General features: G+C 41.0%; 1 protein-coding gene across 10 annotated transcripts in view; it reads left to right on the forward strand.

The window, feature by feature from the left end:
* Window positions 1-16,281, forward strand: part of GGACT (gamma-glutamylamine cyclotransferase) — a 48,507-nt gene that overhangs the window by 13,011 nt on the left and 19,215 nt on the right. The window contains exon 1 of one of the 10 annotated variants that reach the window (XM_046664159.1): window positions 3,269-3,388. The exons of 4 other annotated variants lie outside the window; for them this stretch is intronic. The gene's annotated coding sequence lies outside the window, so the exon portion shown is untranslated. Of the gene's footprint in view, window positions 1-3,268; window positions 3,389-16,281 lie in introns of those variants that run through there. 5 more of the 10 variants (XM_046664161.1, XM_046664153.1, XM_046664151.1 and 2 more) reach the window with 5 other exon arrangements.

Raw genomic sequence — 16,281 nt, forward strand, 5'->3', positions numbered from 1 at the left:
AGATGTGGTGGGAGAGATGGGGCCGGACAGTGATGGGCCTGTGTGGGCTGCATGAAGAAACCTAGACTTGACCCTTTTGAATTTGTTATCTGTACCTGTGTAGCAAATCACCTCCAACGTTAGCGGCTGCAAACAGCAAACATTATCTCATGGTTTCGGTGGGTGAGACTCAGAGCTGCTTAGCTGAGTGGCTCTGGCTCAGGGCTCTGACAAGGCTGCAGTCAGGGTGTTGGCCAGGGCTCTGGGTGTCTCCATGCTGAAGGCCGGGGTGGGGGGGGGGGGGGGGGGGGGCGCGGGTCTGAGCTCAGTCACTCAACAACCAGGAGGCCTGAGTGCTGTCTGACCTCAGTTCTTCTCCACGTGGGTGTCTCTTTAGAGAGGCTCACAACATGGCAGCTGGCTTCCTGGAGAGCGAGGGATCTGAGAGAGAGAGAGCACCAGAGAGCCCCCCAAGTGGAAGCTAGTCTTTTTATAACAACCTTGGAAGTAACATCCCATCACTTCCTCCGTTCTGTTCATTTGAAGCGAGTCACTACCTTTGCACAAGGGGTGGGAATCACACAAGGACTCAAATGCCAGGGGGCAGGATCATCGGCCGTGTGAGAGGCTGCCCACCAGAGCCCCAGGAATGGGGAGGGGTGTGGTCCTGCACACACCTGTGGGTGTGGGCAAGCTGAGAGGTGGTGAGAGCACATGGGAGATGCGCATCCAAGATGTAATTGAGTGGGGAAGAGGCAGAGAGAGGCCTTGTATCAGTGTAAAAGACTGCCCGGGAGCCGCCAGTGCTGGAGGAGGGAGGCGGAGGGCACCAGGCGCTTCAAATGCCTCCCAGGTTATACGTGTGCACCCGGCCTCAGGGGGCCTCATCTTCAGAAGCTTCTGACTATATGCATGTTAAATCTTTAATATTTGGAAAATTCGCTTTTCTGGTTAATTGAACTTTCCATATAGATAAGCTTAAAAATATTTCCTAGAAAATCAATTAGTATACTTTCCTTGTTTTTACAGTATACAAAGCATAATGAAGCCCCTTTGATCTAAAAGTTAGTAATTCTTCAGTATCATCAATATAAAACTGAAAGACCTTATTTACAATAGGCAGGATACAGAAATAAGCTAAGTACCTGTTGGCAGATGAACAGATAAAGAAAATGTGTGTGTATAATGCATGTATATATATAAGGTATGCGTGTGTATATCTGTAATGTGTGTGTATATATATATGGTATGTCTATATAATCCATTTATATAGAAATATACATATTTTTATATATGTGGAATATTATTCAGCCGTAAAAAAGGAAATCCTGACATTTGCAACATGAATGAACCTGGGGGATATTATGCTAAGTGAAATAAGTTAAACACAGACAAATACTGTATGATATCGATTATACATGCAATCTAAAAAAGTCAAACTTATGGAAGCTGAGGTAGAATGGTGGTTTCTAGGGCCTGGGGGGAGGGGGGAATGGGCAGATATTGGTCAGAGGGTACGAAATTCCAGTTATAAGATAACTAAGTTCTGGGGATCTAATGTCCAGCATGGTGACTATAGGTAATAATACTGTATTTTATACTCGGAAGTTCCTAAGAGAATAGATCACATGTTCTCATCACACACACAAAATGGTGAATGCAAGGTGATGGATGTGTTAATTAGCTTGATTGTGGTAGTCATTCCACAATGTATACATAGATCAAATCATCACATTGTATACCTTAAATATATACAATTTTTACTTGTCAATTAGACCTCAACAAAGCTGGTGGGGGGGGGGGGGACCCTGAAAGACCCTTCCCTAAATCAGTGGTTTCCCAAAAGGTTAATTGCCAGAATCATCTGGAGAGCTTTTTACAATTTTATTATAACTACAGGTTCCTGTCCCCTGGCTCCAGACTTACTAAATTAATCTCCCAGGGGAGGGGCTCAGGAGTACAAATGTTGCAACTTGACCTGTGTTTCTGGAGCAGCCGGGTTGAGGCCCCAGCTGCAGGATCCAGCCCACTCTGCAGCTCAGAACAGCTGCACTCCACCCTGCCGGCCCAGGCTCCCCTCCGTCTGTCCTCACCCCTGCAGACTGTGCGCTGGGCTCCCACTAGCCCACAGGCACCAGGGCTGGGGCTCACCCGTCCACCCTGGTTCCCTGTGCCTTCCTGCTGGATGTCCCAGCTCCCGCCTGGCATGCCACCCCTCCCATTCTCCTCCCTCTTCTCTTCAAGATGACCTTTACCCCCACTTTGGGGTCAGTTCACAGTCCAAATTGCACGCAAGCAGAATTCATCCCTGCCTTTCCTGTTTTTCATGACGGTCTGCACAAGCCCCTTCAGTTGGTCACTCAACACGTTGTATTCTAATAGTATATCTGTATCTTTTTTAATTTGAGTTTTTTAAATTGGGGTGAGATTCACATAACATAAAATTAAGCATTTTAAAGTGAAGAATTCAGTGATATTTAGCACCTTCACAGTGTTGCACAATCACCCCCTCCATCTAATTCCAGAACATTTGCATCATCCCCAAAGAAAACCCTGTATATTAAGCAGCCGCTGCCCGTTCCTCACTCCCCCATCCCCTGGTAACCACCACGCTGCTTTCCATGTCTGTGGGTTTACCTGTTCTGGGTGTTTCATAACAGTGGAATCAAACAATGTGTGACCTTTTGTGTCTGGCTTCTTTCACTCAGGAGGTTTCCGGGTCCGTCCACATACCCTGTATCATAGATCGTGTTATTGTGTTCGTTGTAGCACAGTAGTTTGCTAGGGCTGCAGTAACAAAGTACCACGGACTGGGGCTGAAACAACAGTTTATTTTCTCACCGTTCTGGAAGCTGGAAGTCAAGAGCAAGGTGTCGGCAGGGTTGGCTTCTCCAGAGGCCTCTCTCGTTGGCCTGCAGATGGCCACCTTCTCACAGGGACCTCACACGGTCTGTCCTCTGTGCTGTGCATCCCTGATGTCTCTCTGTCCAAATTTTCTCCTCTGATAAGGACACCAGTTGACTGGATTACAGCTCATCCTAAAGGCCTCATTTACCTTAATTACCTCTTCAAAGATCCTGCTTCCAAATGCTGTCACATTCCGAGGTGCTAGGCTTTAGGGCTTCAACATAGGAATTTGTACTGATTGCCCATGACGATCAGTATATCTGGTTTACAACTTCGTTTTCACACCATTTTCCACCTTAGAGTTGTCTGAGTGCCTGTCCCAGCTTCCTTGCTAGACTTTGAACTTGAGAGTGCAGCTCTTGTCTGGGTCCTCACAGCTTCGGCAGGCACTGAGTGAACGAACACTGAGCGCCCGCCGTCGTCCAGACCGAGTGCAGGCAGCCGAGTGTTCGCTTCTCAGGGTGGCATCCTCTTTGCAGTCTCTGTCTACAGTAAGTGCACGGTACGTGTGTGTCAACAGTGTGCTAATGATCCCTGGGTAGCTCCCACCTAGGCTGGAGGAGGGAGTTTAAACTATCTACTTGGAAGCTGTTTTACTGTCATTTATTTCTTTGCCATCAAAATGGGGAAAAGAAATTGGCTAATTGAGAATTCCCAGGACCAGATGAATGACTCGTTTTCTCCACACGTGCCATGGTACATTATGGGGAACCAGTTAAAATGTGTCACCTCCCCTTCAGGAATTTAGTAGGAGAGAAAATAACCGGAATGTAGGACAGAATGTGACCAGTGCACTAAGATGCAAAGAATCAGAGACGGCTTTGGGACAGAGTCAGGATCTGAGCTGGGATTTTAAGGATGGGTTTGATTTAGACGGGAAGATATTAATGTGGCTCAGCAAGTAAAAGACTGGAGGGGGGAGCTGGAGAGGGTTTGAGGAGCAGTGGCAGGCCAGTTCGGTGGGATTTCAATTACAGGATGGGAATGCGGCCAGGCTCCTGGAGTCCAAACAGCTGGACAGGACACGGGACATCCTGAGCATCGCTGGGGAGCCCCTGAAGGCTTTTGAGCTGGGCCTCAGGAAGCTCAATAAATAAGGCTTAGAGGAGAGGGTGGCGGGTCGGGGGCCTTGAGTGGGCAGCCTTGGAATCTGGTGCTGGTTAGGAAGAGAGTGAGAAGAACCGGCTTGGAGAGGAAAGTAAGGAATGTGGTTTGAGCAAGACAGGAGACTCTGAAGAGTGATCTTTTAAGCAGAATTGGTATTTTCTGTTTATTTCATTTGAAACAACTGCTCTCTCAGGATGCCTACCCACCTCTGTGAAGTACTGTTGTGTGATCGAATGGAGAAGGAAACTGAGGCTCAGCGGTTTGGTCATTTGTCAGCATCACTACCCAGGCCTGTCCAGCCTGAGGCCAGTTCCCCCACCCATCTAGGGCCCCAGCTGGAGGTGTGAAGAGCATCGTTGGGGGTCACCATATTCGAGTTCTTCTCAGTGGGGAATGTACTGCACAGATTTGGTTCTCTTCTGCAGATAGAAAGAGGACCCCTTGCAGAGTGTTCGGCCTGCACTGCTCCTTTCAGAGTCATATCACTTGGGTGTTCGTATGACCAAGGATAGGCCTCACGTCTCAGTGGCAAGACATAAGCTCTAAAATGAGTCAGCAATGGGAGTAATGAGGCAAGAGGTGTGTCTTACCTCTTAATAACAGGAATAAGCAGCATTCTGGGGCAGTTTGTAACTAATATGGAAATTTTCTTTATATGAGAAGTTGAGAACCAAATGAAATATAAGACAGAGTTCAAGAAACATTAGATAATTAATGGCAAGTTCAAGGAGGTTTAGGTAATTAATGGCAAGTTAATAAGAGAAATATAACTTGAAATGCTGAAACTGAGAGGTTAAAATGTCCCAGGAATATTAATGTTTAATGAGCCAGGGGAGTAGAGCCAGGAGCTGACCTGTGAGTGCAGAGTCGAAAGTCAGGGAGAAAAGAGGTGTTTCTTGGGCCTGGGTGGGTGAGACGGGGGTTACTGAGGGTGGTCTGTGGGCTGATGGGGTGGTCGTGTGCTTGAGATGAAATGATCCCCATGAGCTCCTTGAGGAGATGGGGGAGGGGTGCAGCCTGGGCCGTCAGAGACATTCAGATATCAAAGATTTTTCCTGCACATCCATCAGTCTTGTTAGGGCACATGTCCTGGTTCTTTAGAGAATAACTCCATTGTGCTTTAGGACACTGTGTCTCAGGAACACACTTGGACAAGACTCTAGGAAAACAAAGATTATGTCAAGAAATGGAAATGTCTATAACAAAAAAAAACCCCAGGTGAGCAAGTTAAACCCCCCTGGGTGAAAGCTAAGAAAAGAGAATATAAAGAGACTTCTCAGCCATCTTCATTCAAATTAGAGCAGACAGGAATGGATGAATCAATTTGGCAAAGAAAATAAGGCCTAATATTTATGGAGTACTAATGTATTACAAAAAAGCAAGTAAAATCGAGGTGGATAAAGGGACTTTGTTCAAATGCTGATGTTTAGTAGCCCTTTTAAAGAAAAGAAATTGGCTTTTTTGACTTACATGTGATAAAATTCAGCCATTTAGGTTTTTTTTTTTTTTTTTTTTTAAAGATTGGCCCTGAGCTAACATCTGTTGCCAATCTTTGTTTTTTGTTTTTTTCTTCTTCTCCTCCCCAAAGCCCCCCAGTGCATAGTTGTATATTCTAGTTGTAGGTCCTTCTGGCTCTGCCATGTGGGACTCTGCCTCAGCGTGGCTTGATGAGCAGTGCCATGTCTGCACCCAGGATCTGAACCGGCGAAACCCTGGGCTGCTGAAGCAGAGCGTGCAAACTTAACCACTCGGCCATGGGGCCAGCCCCTCAGCCATTTAATATTTAAAGTTCAGTGAATTTTGACAAATGTATACACTCTTGTAGTCATCACCATAATCAGATACCATCACCCCGATCAGATTTCCATCACCCTAAAAAGTTCTCTCATGTCCCTTTGCAGTCAATCTTTTCCCCTTATGCCCAGCCCTGAGCAACCACTGCTCTGTTTTCACTCCCTGTGATTTGTTTTTTCCAGAATGTCATACAATCATACAGCATGTAGTCTTTTGTGTCTGACTTCTTTCACTCAGCATAGGTGTTTAAGATTTTTCTGTATTATTATATCTGTATACCTCAATCTGTGTATGTATTCTCAAGTTGGACATTAGGGTTGTTTCCAGTTACTGCCTATTATGAATAGAACTGCTATAAACATTCACGTATGGGTTTTTATGTGGATATATGAATTCATTTATCTTGCATATGTTCCTAAGAGTGAGACTGCTGGGTTATTTGCTAAATATATGTTTAACTTTGTAAGATTGCTTTCCAGAGTTGTTGCACCATTGTGCATTCCCAGAAGCAACGTATAAGAGTTTCTTACCCTATATCCTTGCCACCACTTGATATTAGTAGTCTTTTCAATTTTACCCATTCTAGTGGGTATATGATGATATCTCATTGTGGTTTTTATTTGCATTTCCGTAATGACTAATGATGTTGGGCATCTTTTCATGTGCTTACTTGAGATTCATATATCTTTGGTAAAGTGTCTGTTTAAATGTTTTTGCCCATTTTAAATCAGGGTGATTTTCTTCTTCCTGAGTGAGAAGAGTTCTTTGTATATTCTGGATACAAGTCATTTATCATATATATGTGTTTGGCAGATAATTTCTCCCAGTCTGTGTTTGCCTTTTCATTTAATCTGTGTCTTTGGACAGCAGAAGTTTTTGATTTTGGTGAAGTTCAACTTATTCGTGTTTTCTTTTTATTATTTGTACTTTTTTGTGTCCTGTCAAAACATTTTCTTCTAGAATTTTAGTTCTTCAGTTGGATACATTTAGAGTTAATTTAGGTATGTGGAGTGAGTTAGGAATTGTAGTCTGTGTTTTTGCATATGTATATTGTATTGTTTCAGCACCATTTGTTTTAAGGACTGTCCATTCCCCATTGAATTACCTTGGTACCTTTATCAAAAACAATTGACCATAGGAGTGTGGGTCTACTTCTGAACTATTCTGTTCCATTGATTTTTTTGAGCAGTTATTTTTATTGAGATATAATTCACATACCATAAAATGCACCATTTCAAAGTGGTTTCCATTTCAGTGGTTAAATATATTCACAAAGTTGTGCAACCATCGCCACTATCAATTCCACAACATTTTCATCACCCCAAAAAGAAGACTCCGTTGATTTTTTTCCAGCTTTACTGAGATATAACTGACTTATAGCATTGTATAAGTTTAAGGTATATGGCGTGTTGATCTGATACACTTAAATATTGCAGTCTGATTACCACCTTAGCATCAGCTAACACCTCTGTCTCATCACATAATTGTCATTTCTTTTTTGTGGAGAGCACATTTAAGATTTACTCTCTTAACAACTTTCAAGTATATAATACAGTAATGTTAACCATATTCACAATGCTGTGTATTAGATCCCCAGAATTTATTCATCTTCTAATGGGAAGTTTGTACCCTTTGACCAACACCTCCCCATTTCCCTCAGCCACCAGCCCCTGGTAACCAGCGTTCTACTCTGTTGCTAAGAGTTTGGCTTTTTTAGATTCCACATATAAGTGATATCATACAGTATTTGTCTTTCTTTACTTATTTCACTTAGCATAATGCCCTCAAGGTGCCAGCCATGTTGTTGCAAACGGCAGGATTTTCTTCTTTCTCACAGCTGAATAGTATTCCATTGTGTGTGTGTATCTTACATCTTTATCCATTCATCTGTTGATGGACATTTAGGTTGTTTCCATATCTTGGCTATTGTGAATAATGCTGCAGTGAACATGGAGGTGCAGATATCTCTTAGAGGTCCTGTTTTCATTTCCTTAGGATATATACCGAGTGGGAAGTGGGACTGCTGGATTTGTGGTAGTTCTATTTTTAATTTTTTGAGGAACCTCCGTACCATTTTCCATAGAGTCTGTGCCAGTTTACATTCCCACCAGCAGTGCGTGAAAGTTCCCTTTTCTCCACACCTGCAGCAACGATTGCTCTCTCTTGTCTTCTTGATGATAGCCATTCCAGCAGGTGGGAACTGATATCTCATTGTGGTTTTGATTTACGTTTCCCTCATGATTAGTGATGTAGAGCATCTTTTCATGAACCTGTTGGCCATTTGTATGTCTTCTTTGGAAAAATTTCTATTCAGTTCCTCTGTCCTTTTTTGAGGGGGTGGGGATGGGAGTCAGGAATATTGGCCCTGAGCTAACATCTGTGCGAATCTTCCTCTATTTTATGTGGGATGCCTCCACAGTGTGGCTTGACGAGCGGTGCTCGGTCCACGCCTGGGATCTGAACCAGTGAAACCCAGGCTGCGAAGTGCACGAACTTAACCACTACGTCACCAAGCCAGCCCCTCTGCCCATTTTTTTAATTGGATTGTTTAGGGTTTTTTGTTATTGAGTTGGATGAGTTCTTTCTATTTTTTGTATATTAACTGCTTATCAGGACTATGGTTTGCAGATGTTTTCTCCCATTCCATAGGTTACGTTTTCGTTCTGTTGATTGTTTCTTTTGCTGTGCAGAAGCTCTTTAGTTTGATGTAGTCCCACTTAATGATTTTTGCTTTTGTTGCTTGTGCTTCTGGTGTGACATCCAAAAAATCATTGCCAAGAGCAATGTCAGGGAGCTTTTTCCTTATGTTTTCTTCTAGAAGATTTACAGCTTCAGGTCTTTCATTTAAGACTTTAATCCATTTTGGGTTAATTTTTGTTGAGTGGTGTAAGATAGGGGTCCAATTTTATTTTTCTGCACGTGGTTATTCAGTTTTCCCAACACCATTTATTAAAGAGAGTGTCCTTTCTCCATTGTGTATTCGTGGCTCCATGTCACATTAGTTGACCATATATACTCGGGTTTATTCCTGGGCCCTCAGTTCTGTTCCTCTGGTCTGCATGTCTGTTTTTATGCCAGTACCATACTGTTTTAATTACTATAGCTTTGTAGTATAGTTTGAAATCAGGAAGTGGGATTCCTCTAGCTTTGTTCTTCTTTCTCAGGACTGCTTATTTGAGGTCTGTTATGGTTCCGTACAAGTTTTAGGATTGTTTTTTCTATCTCTGTGAAAAATGCCATTGGGATTTTGATAGGGATATCATTGGATCTATACCTGGCTTTGAGTAGTATGGACATTTTAACAATATTCTTCCAATTCATGAGCATGGAATATCTTTTCATTTGTGTCTACCTCAATTTCTCTCATCAAAGTCTTATAGATTTCAGTGTATAGATCTTTCACCTCCTTGCTTAAATTTATTCCTAAGTATTTTATTGTTTTTGAGCTTTTATGAATGGGATTGTTTTCCTTATTTCTTCAGGTATTTTGTTATTGTATAGAACCTGTGTGTTGATTCTGTATCCTGAAATTTAACTGAATTTGTTGATTAGTTCTAACAGTTTTTTGGAGGAGTCTTTAGGATTTTCCACATATATGATCATATAATCTGCAAGGAAAGACAGTTTTGCTTCTTGCTTTCCAGTATGGATGGCTTTTGTTTCTTAATGTTGCATGATTGCTCTGGCCGGGACTTCCAGTACTACGTTGAATAAGAGTGGTGGGAGCAGGCACCCTTGTGTTGCTCCTGATCTTAGAGGAAAAGCTTTCAGCCTTTCACTGTTGAGTATGATGTTAGCTGTGGGCTTGTCGTATGTGGCCTTTATTACGTTGAGGTCTGTTCTTTATGTACACAATTTATTGAGAGTTATCGAAAAGATGTTTTTGTCAAATGCTTCTTTGCATCTCTTGAGATGATACATGGTTTTTATGTTTCATCCTGTTAATGTGGTGTATCTCATTTATTGATTTTTGTACGTTGAACCATTGTTGTACCCTGAGGATAAACCTTGTTTGATTATGGTATATGATTTTCTTTACCTATTTTTGAATTTGGTTTGCTAATATTTTGTTGAAAATCTTTGCATCTGTATTCATCAGAGATATTATATTTGTCTGTAGTTTTCTTTTCTTGTGGTGTCATTATCTGACTTTGATATCAGGGTAAAGCTGACCTCATAAAATGAGTTTGGGAATGTTCCTACCTCTTCAGTTTTTTGGAATAATCTGAGAAGGATTGGTGTAAATTCTTCTCTAAATGTTTGATGGAATTCACCAGTGAAACCATATCGTCCTGGGCTTTTCTTTGTTGGGAGATTTCTGATTACTGATTCAATCATCTTATTCATTACTGGTCTGTTCATATTTTCTATTTCTTCATGGTTGTTTTGGTAAGCTGTATGTTCCCAAGAATTTATCCATTTCTTCTAGGTCATCCAATTTGTTGGCATATAATTATTCATTATTCATCCTATGTATTTTTGTGGTATCAGTTGTAATATCTCCTCTTTCTGATTTTATTCACTTGTCTTCTTTTTTTCTTAGTTAGTCTAGCTAAAGGTTTATTAGTTTTATCTTTTTTTAAAAAAACAGCTCTTAGTTTCATTGAATTTTTTTTCTATTGTTTTTCTGGTCTCTAATTCATTTATTTCTGCCCTGATTTTTGTTATTTCCATCCTTCTGCTAACTTTAGGCTTAGTTTGTTCTTTTTATAGTTCCTTGAGATGTAGAGTTAGTTGTTTATTTGAGATATGTCCTTTTTCTTAACATAGGTGTTTATTTCTATAACATCCCTCTTGAAACTGCTTTGGCAGCATCCCATAGGTTTTCATTTTCATTTGTTTGGAGATTTTTTTATTTCCCTTTTGATTTCTTCTCTAATTAGTTGTTCAGGAAGATTACCCACCGCAAGCGGGCTCATTTGTCCAGTGTGCTATAGAAGAACTGGAGGCTCAGGCAAAGGTCTTTTGCAGAAAGAAAGGACTTTATTGCAGGGCAGCCAAGCAAGGAGACAAGAGGCAAAGCTCTTAAATCTGTCTCGTACGACTGTCCTTCATGTGTCTTCATGGTTTGCATGTGTAAATTTGGAGGGGTTCCATGTGTTACACATGCGGTGTGGATTTTTGGGCTGTGACATCCAAAGTTCACTCATCAGTTATTCGGGTCCCTTAATGCACCTGCACAATGTTTGGTTGAAGGTTGTCAGCAAGTTCTTTCCTTATCTGCAGTGTCCTTGTTATTTTGCAAGACAAGCTCAGAAACTTTGGTTAATTTGTTTCTTACTTTAACCTTGTGGGTGTAGGGTATGGTTTCGGGAGTGTGTTGTTCAATTTCCACATATTTATAAATTTTCTAGCTGGCTGTTGTAGATTGCTAGTTCATTCCATTGTGGTGATACTTGGTATGATTTCAGTCTTCTTAAATCTGCTAAGGCTTGTTTTGTGTCCTAACATGTGATCTATCCTGAAGAAAGTGCCATGTGTGCTTGAGAAGAATGTGTATTCTGCTGCTGTTGGATGGAATGTTCTATATATGTCTGTTAGGTCCATTTGGTCTAATATGTGGTTCATGTCCAATGTTTCCTTGTTGATTTTCTGCCTTCATGAGCTTTCTGTTGATGAAAGTGGGGCACTGAAGTCCCCTACTATTAATGAATTGCTATTTCTCCATTCAGATCTGTTAGTATTTGCTTAATATATTTTAGGTGCTCTGATATTGGGTGCCTATATATTTATTGTTATATCTTCTTGACGAATCAACCTTTTTATCATTAGATAGTGCCCTTCTTTGTCTCTTGTTACTGTTTTTGGCTTAAAGTCTATTTTGTCTGATATAAATATAGCTACCCTTGTTCTCTTTTGGTTTCCACTTGCATGGAATTTTTTTTTCCTGTCCCTTCACTTTGAGCCTATGTGTGTCCTTAGAGCTAAGGAGAGTCTCTTGTAGTAGCATATAGTTGGGTCTTGTTTTTTTTTAAATCCATTTAGCCATTCTCTGTCTTGTGACTGGAAAATTCAGTCCATATACATTTAGGGTGATTATTGATAGATAAGGATTTACTAATGTCCTTTTATTGTTTGCTGGCTGTTTTGTAGTTCCCTTATTCCTATCTTTTCCTTTTGCTGCCTTCCTTTATGAATTGTTGCTTTTCTGTTGTGGTATGCTCTGATTCTCTTCTCTCTGTGTTTTGTGAATCTACTATAGATATTTGCTTTGTGGTTACCATGAGACTTACATTAAACATAGATGTAACAGTCTGTTTTACGCTGATAACGACTTCGATTGCATACAAAAACTACCCTTTTACTCCTCACCTTTTATGTTTCTCATGTCACAATTTACCTCTTTTCATATTGTTTATTCATTAATAAATTGTAGTAGCTATAGTTACTTTTAGTACTCTTCCCTTTAACCTTTATACTACAGTCAAGTGATTAACACATCACCTAATCTAGTATTACAGTATTAGAGTATTCTGAATTTGGTTGTGACCTTTACCACTGTGTTGTACATTTTCATGTTACTGGTTAGTATCCTTTCATTTCAGCTTGAAGAACTCACTTCAGCATTTCTTGTAAAGCATGTCTAGTGGTGATGAATTTTCTCTGCTTTTGTTTGTCTGGGAAAGTCTTTATTTTTCCTTCATTTCTGAAGGATGACTGCCGCATAGAATATCCTTGGTTGGCAGGGTTTTTTCTTTCAGCACTTTGACTATATCATCCCACTCTCTCCTGGGCTGTAAGGTTTCTGCTGAGAAAGCCACTGACAGCTTAATGGAGGATCCTTTGTAGTTACAGTCTCCTTTGCTGCTTTTAGGATTCACTCTTTGTCTTTGATTTTTGACAGTTTTATTATAATGTCTCAGAAAATATCATTTTGCATTGAAATAATGGAGTGATCTTTTAGCTTCATGACCTTGGATGTCCAAATCTCTTCTCAGGTTTGGGAAGTTCTCGGCCATTATTTCTTTAAGTAAGCTTTCTGCCCTGGTCTCCCTCCCTCCTTCTGGAGCTCCAATAATTTGTGTATTGGTTCTTTTCAAGATGTCCCATAATTCACCTAGGTTTTCTTCACTCTTTTTCATTCTTTTTTCTTTTTCTCCTCTGAATCAGTTATTTCAAAGTTCCTATCTTCTAACTGACAGATTCTTTCTTCTGTTTGATCTGTTCTACTATTGATGCTCTCTGTTGCATTTTTCATTTCATTCTTTGAATTCTTCAGCTCCAAAATTTGTTTGGTTCTTTTTTTTTTATGATTTCTATCTCTTTGTTAAAGTTCTCATTTTGTTCATGTTTTGTTTTCCTGATTTCATTGAATTGCTTTTCTGTGTTTTCTTGTAGCTCATTGAGTTTCCTTAAAACAGCTGTTTTGAATTCTTCATTGGGTAATTCATAGATCTCCATGTCTTCGGGTTTGGTTACTGGGAGATTATTGTGGTCCTTTGATGATGTCATGTTTCCTTAATTTTTCATGTTCCTCAGGGTTTTGTGTTACTGTTTTCACATTTGAAGCAGCAGTCATCTCCTCCAGTCTTTACTAACTGCCTTCAGGAGGGAATACCTCCCATCAGTCCTGCTAGAGATTCTGAACTTGAGGAAGTTCTCTTCTCTTTCTAGGTTGCTGAGAATTTTTATCATGAATTTGTTAAATTTTGTCAAATACTTTTTCCACATCTATTGAGATAATCATAAGGCTTTTCTATTTTAATCTGTTTATATGTGATTCATTGATTGATTTTCAAATATAAAACTAACCTTACCTTCCTAAATGATGCATTCCTTGGTAATGATGTATTACCTCTTTTATATATTGCTGGATTTGATTTGCTAATGTTTGTTCAGGACTTCTGCATTTCTGTTCATAAGAGATATTGGCCTGTAGTTTTCTACGAATGTCTTTCTTTGGTTTTGTTATCAGGTAATATTGGCCTCATAAAAGGGTTTGAGAAGTGTTTTTTCTTCTCTTTTCTTGGAAAAGTTTATTTAATATTGGTATCATTTCTTCCTTACATGTTTGCTAGAATTCACCAATAAAACCATCTACCTCTATGCAAGGGTTTTAACTATGAGTAGAAGTTCATGAGTAGATACAGTGCTATTCAGGGTATCTGTTTTGTCTGTAATGAGCTTTGGTAGTTTGTGCCTTTCAAGGAATTATTCCATTTTATCAAAGTTGTAAAATTTATTGGTATAAAGTTGTTCACTGTACTCCCTTTTTATCTTTCTAATGTCTGTAATATATGTAGTGATGTTCCCTCTTTGATTTCTTACATTGCTAATTCATATTTTCTCTTCTTTTTTGGTGGGAGGAGGGAAGTCTGTAAAAGTAGAGAGAATGGTACAATGATCCCATATATCTGTCACCCAGATTCAATAATTATCAAGATTTTGCCACACAATCCCCCTTTTTTGATTTACTGAAGTATTTTAAAGTCTCAGACATATTACATGAACCCTAGGTAATTCCATATACATCTCTAAAAAGTAAGGATACTTTTTCTAGAACCATAATGTCATTATCTATACCTAAAAAAATGTTACGGTGATTCCTTGGTATCATCTTTTACCTAGATATACCTGTAAGATTTTTCTGATTCTCTCAGGAATTTCATTTTACAGTTGATAAGTTCAAATCAGAATGCAGACAAGGTCTGCACATTACCCAGGGCTGTTATGTACCTTAGGTCTCTCAATCTGGGGCAGATCACTCTCACTTTTTAAAAATTTCTCCCCTAGAATGCCCCACATCCTGGGTTCGTCCATTTGCTTCCAGTTGGGATCTTTTGACTCTTTCTTCTGGGATGCTTTGGAGTTTCTTCAGTTGGAGAAGGGCTGTATTATGACTTGGCGCCTTCTGTACCCCTGGGGAATCTACCTTAGCTCCCCTGCCCTGGGGAGCGTGGATGCAGCCACTTCCATTTCAAGGCCGGGGATATCTTGCTTCTCTGTCCAGCTCCGGCCAGGCCACGTCTGTGAAACCTTTGATCTCCTTCACCTCTGAACTCCACTAAATTGTGTGTGCATTTTACGAAAGTATAACACACATCACAAAAGTGTGGAAATCGTACCGCTTCATGGATTTTCATAATAAGAACAGGCCAAGTAACCCGCCTGTAGATCAGGTATCTCACGTCCTTTCCAGTCATCGCTTTCCGCCCAGTGGTACCCACTATCCTGACATCCCGCAGCAGACTTAATGTGGTGGTTATTCGCTTTCATATAGATACAGTCACGCCGTACACACTGCTTCTGTCTGCCATCTTTCACTCAGCATTGTTGGTGAGATTCATCCATGCCATTACATGTAGTTGTCCATGTGTTCTCATTGCTGCAGAGTTTTCCACAGTCTGCCATAGTTTATTAGCCCATTTTACTGTTGATGGACATTTGGGTAGCATCTACTCTTAGGCTATTACAAATGGTGCTGATCAGGATATTCTTATATGTGTCTTGGTGACCCTGTGTCCACGTTTCCATGGAGCATGTGCCTGGAGTGGAGTTGCTGGTCCCTGGTAGAGACAGACTCAGCTCTCACAGATACTACCAGTCTTTCATGGGGGTTGCACTACATAATTTTTATGAACACAAATCTTACCATGTCCCTTCCCGGGCTTACTTAATACCTCTTTATTAGCCCCATCACATAGAGCTGAAATCCAGAGTTCCTAGTGGCCTGGGCCCAGCCTCCCTCCTTCGCCTCCTCCCCAGCGCTCCTGGCCTCATGCTAATGTGCTGGCCCCCAGGTGTGCCCACCCTCTTCTCCCCTGACCATCCCTCAACCTGTGCCTGCCTATTTCTTGTTCTCCTCAAAGACTGCTGCCCAGGTAGTCCTCTCCTTCGGCATACATGATGCCCCGCTTCCCTGCATGTGTCTCACCGGCCTCCCCACAGTGTGTCTTAGTGGCATCTGTTAATGTGTCTGTCTCCCCTATTAGATCTCAGCTCTCCAAGAACAAGGATTGTTGTCTTGTTTATCTTCACGTCGCTGGGACTTAGCATGATACCTGGCCCATAGTGGTTGCTCAAAAAATACTGAATGGGTGAATGAATGAATTGCAAGAAGCCTAGACGTACTGAACACTGGGCAGGTGGTAGTAAGAGAAACTTGGTGGCTGGTGGATCCCTCCTTGCCTTGCAGAAACTTTAAATCTGGCTTTGGTCTTCAAAGTTGAAAAGAGCAGAGCTTCAAGCAGTGTCGTCCATCCTGCCCCCCCCCCCCCACCACAGGAGTGACATCTGGAGAATAACTGTAATTTCATGTTGCTCAACAGTAATTTGCTGTGAAAACTAGCGAGAGCTTCAGTATTTTCTCCTCCCAAGAACCTCCTGTGTTTTCTCCTGGCTGACCACAACGTGCCTTGGAGGAAGGAGCATGGATTTTGGATTCAGCCTTGACTTTAAATCCAGGCCATTCCACTTAGTAGCTGTGCTGTTTTAGTTAAGTAACCTCAGAGCCTGGGTTTCCCGTGTGTGAAGTGGGACCGTAACACCTGCCTT

This window comes from Equus quagga, chromosome 6, assembly GCF_021613505.1.
Source record: "Equus quagga isolate Etosha38 chromosome 6, UCLA_HA_Equagga_1.0, whole genome shotgun sequence".
NCBI lineage: Eukaryota > Metazoa > Chordata > Mammalia > Perissodactyla > Equidae > Equus > Equus quagga.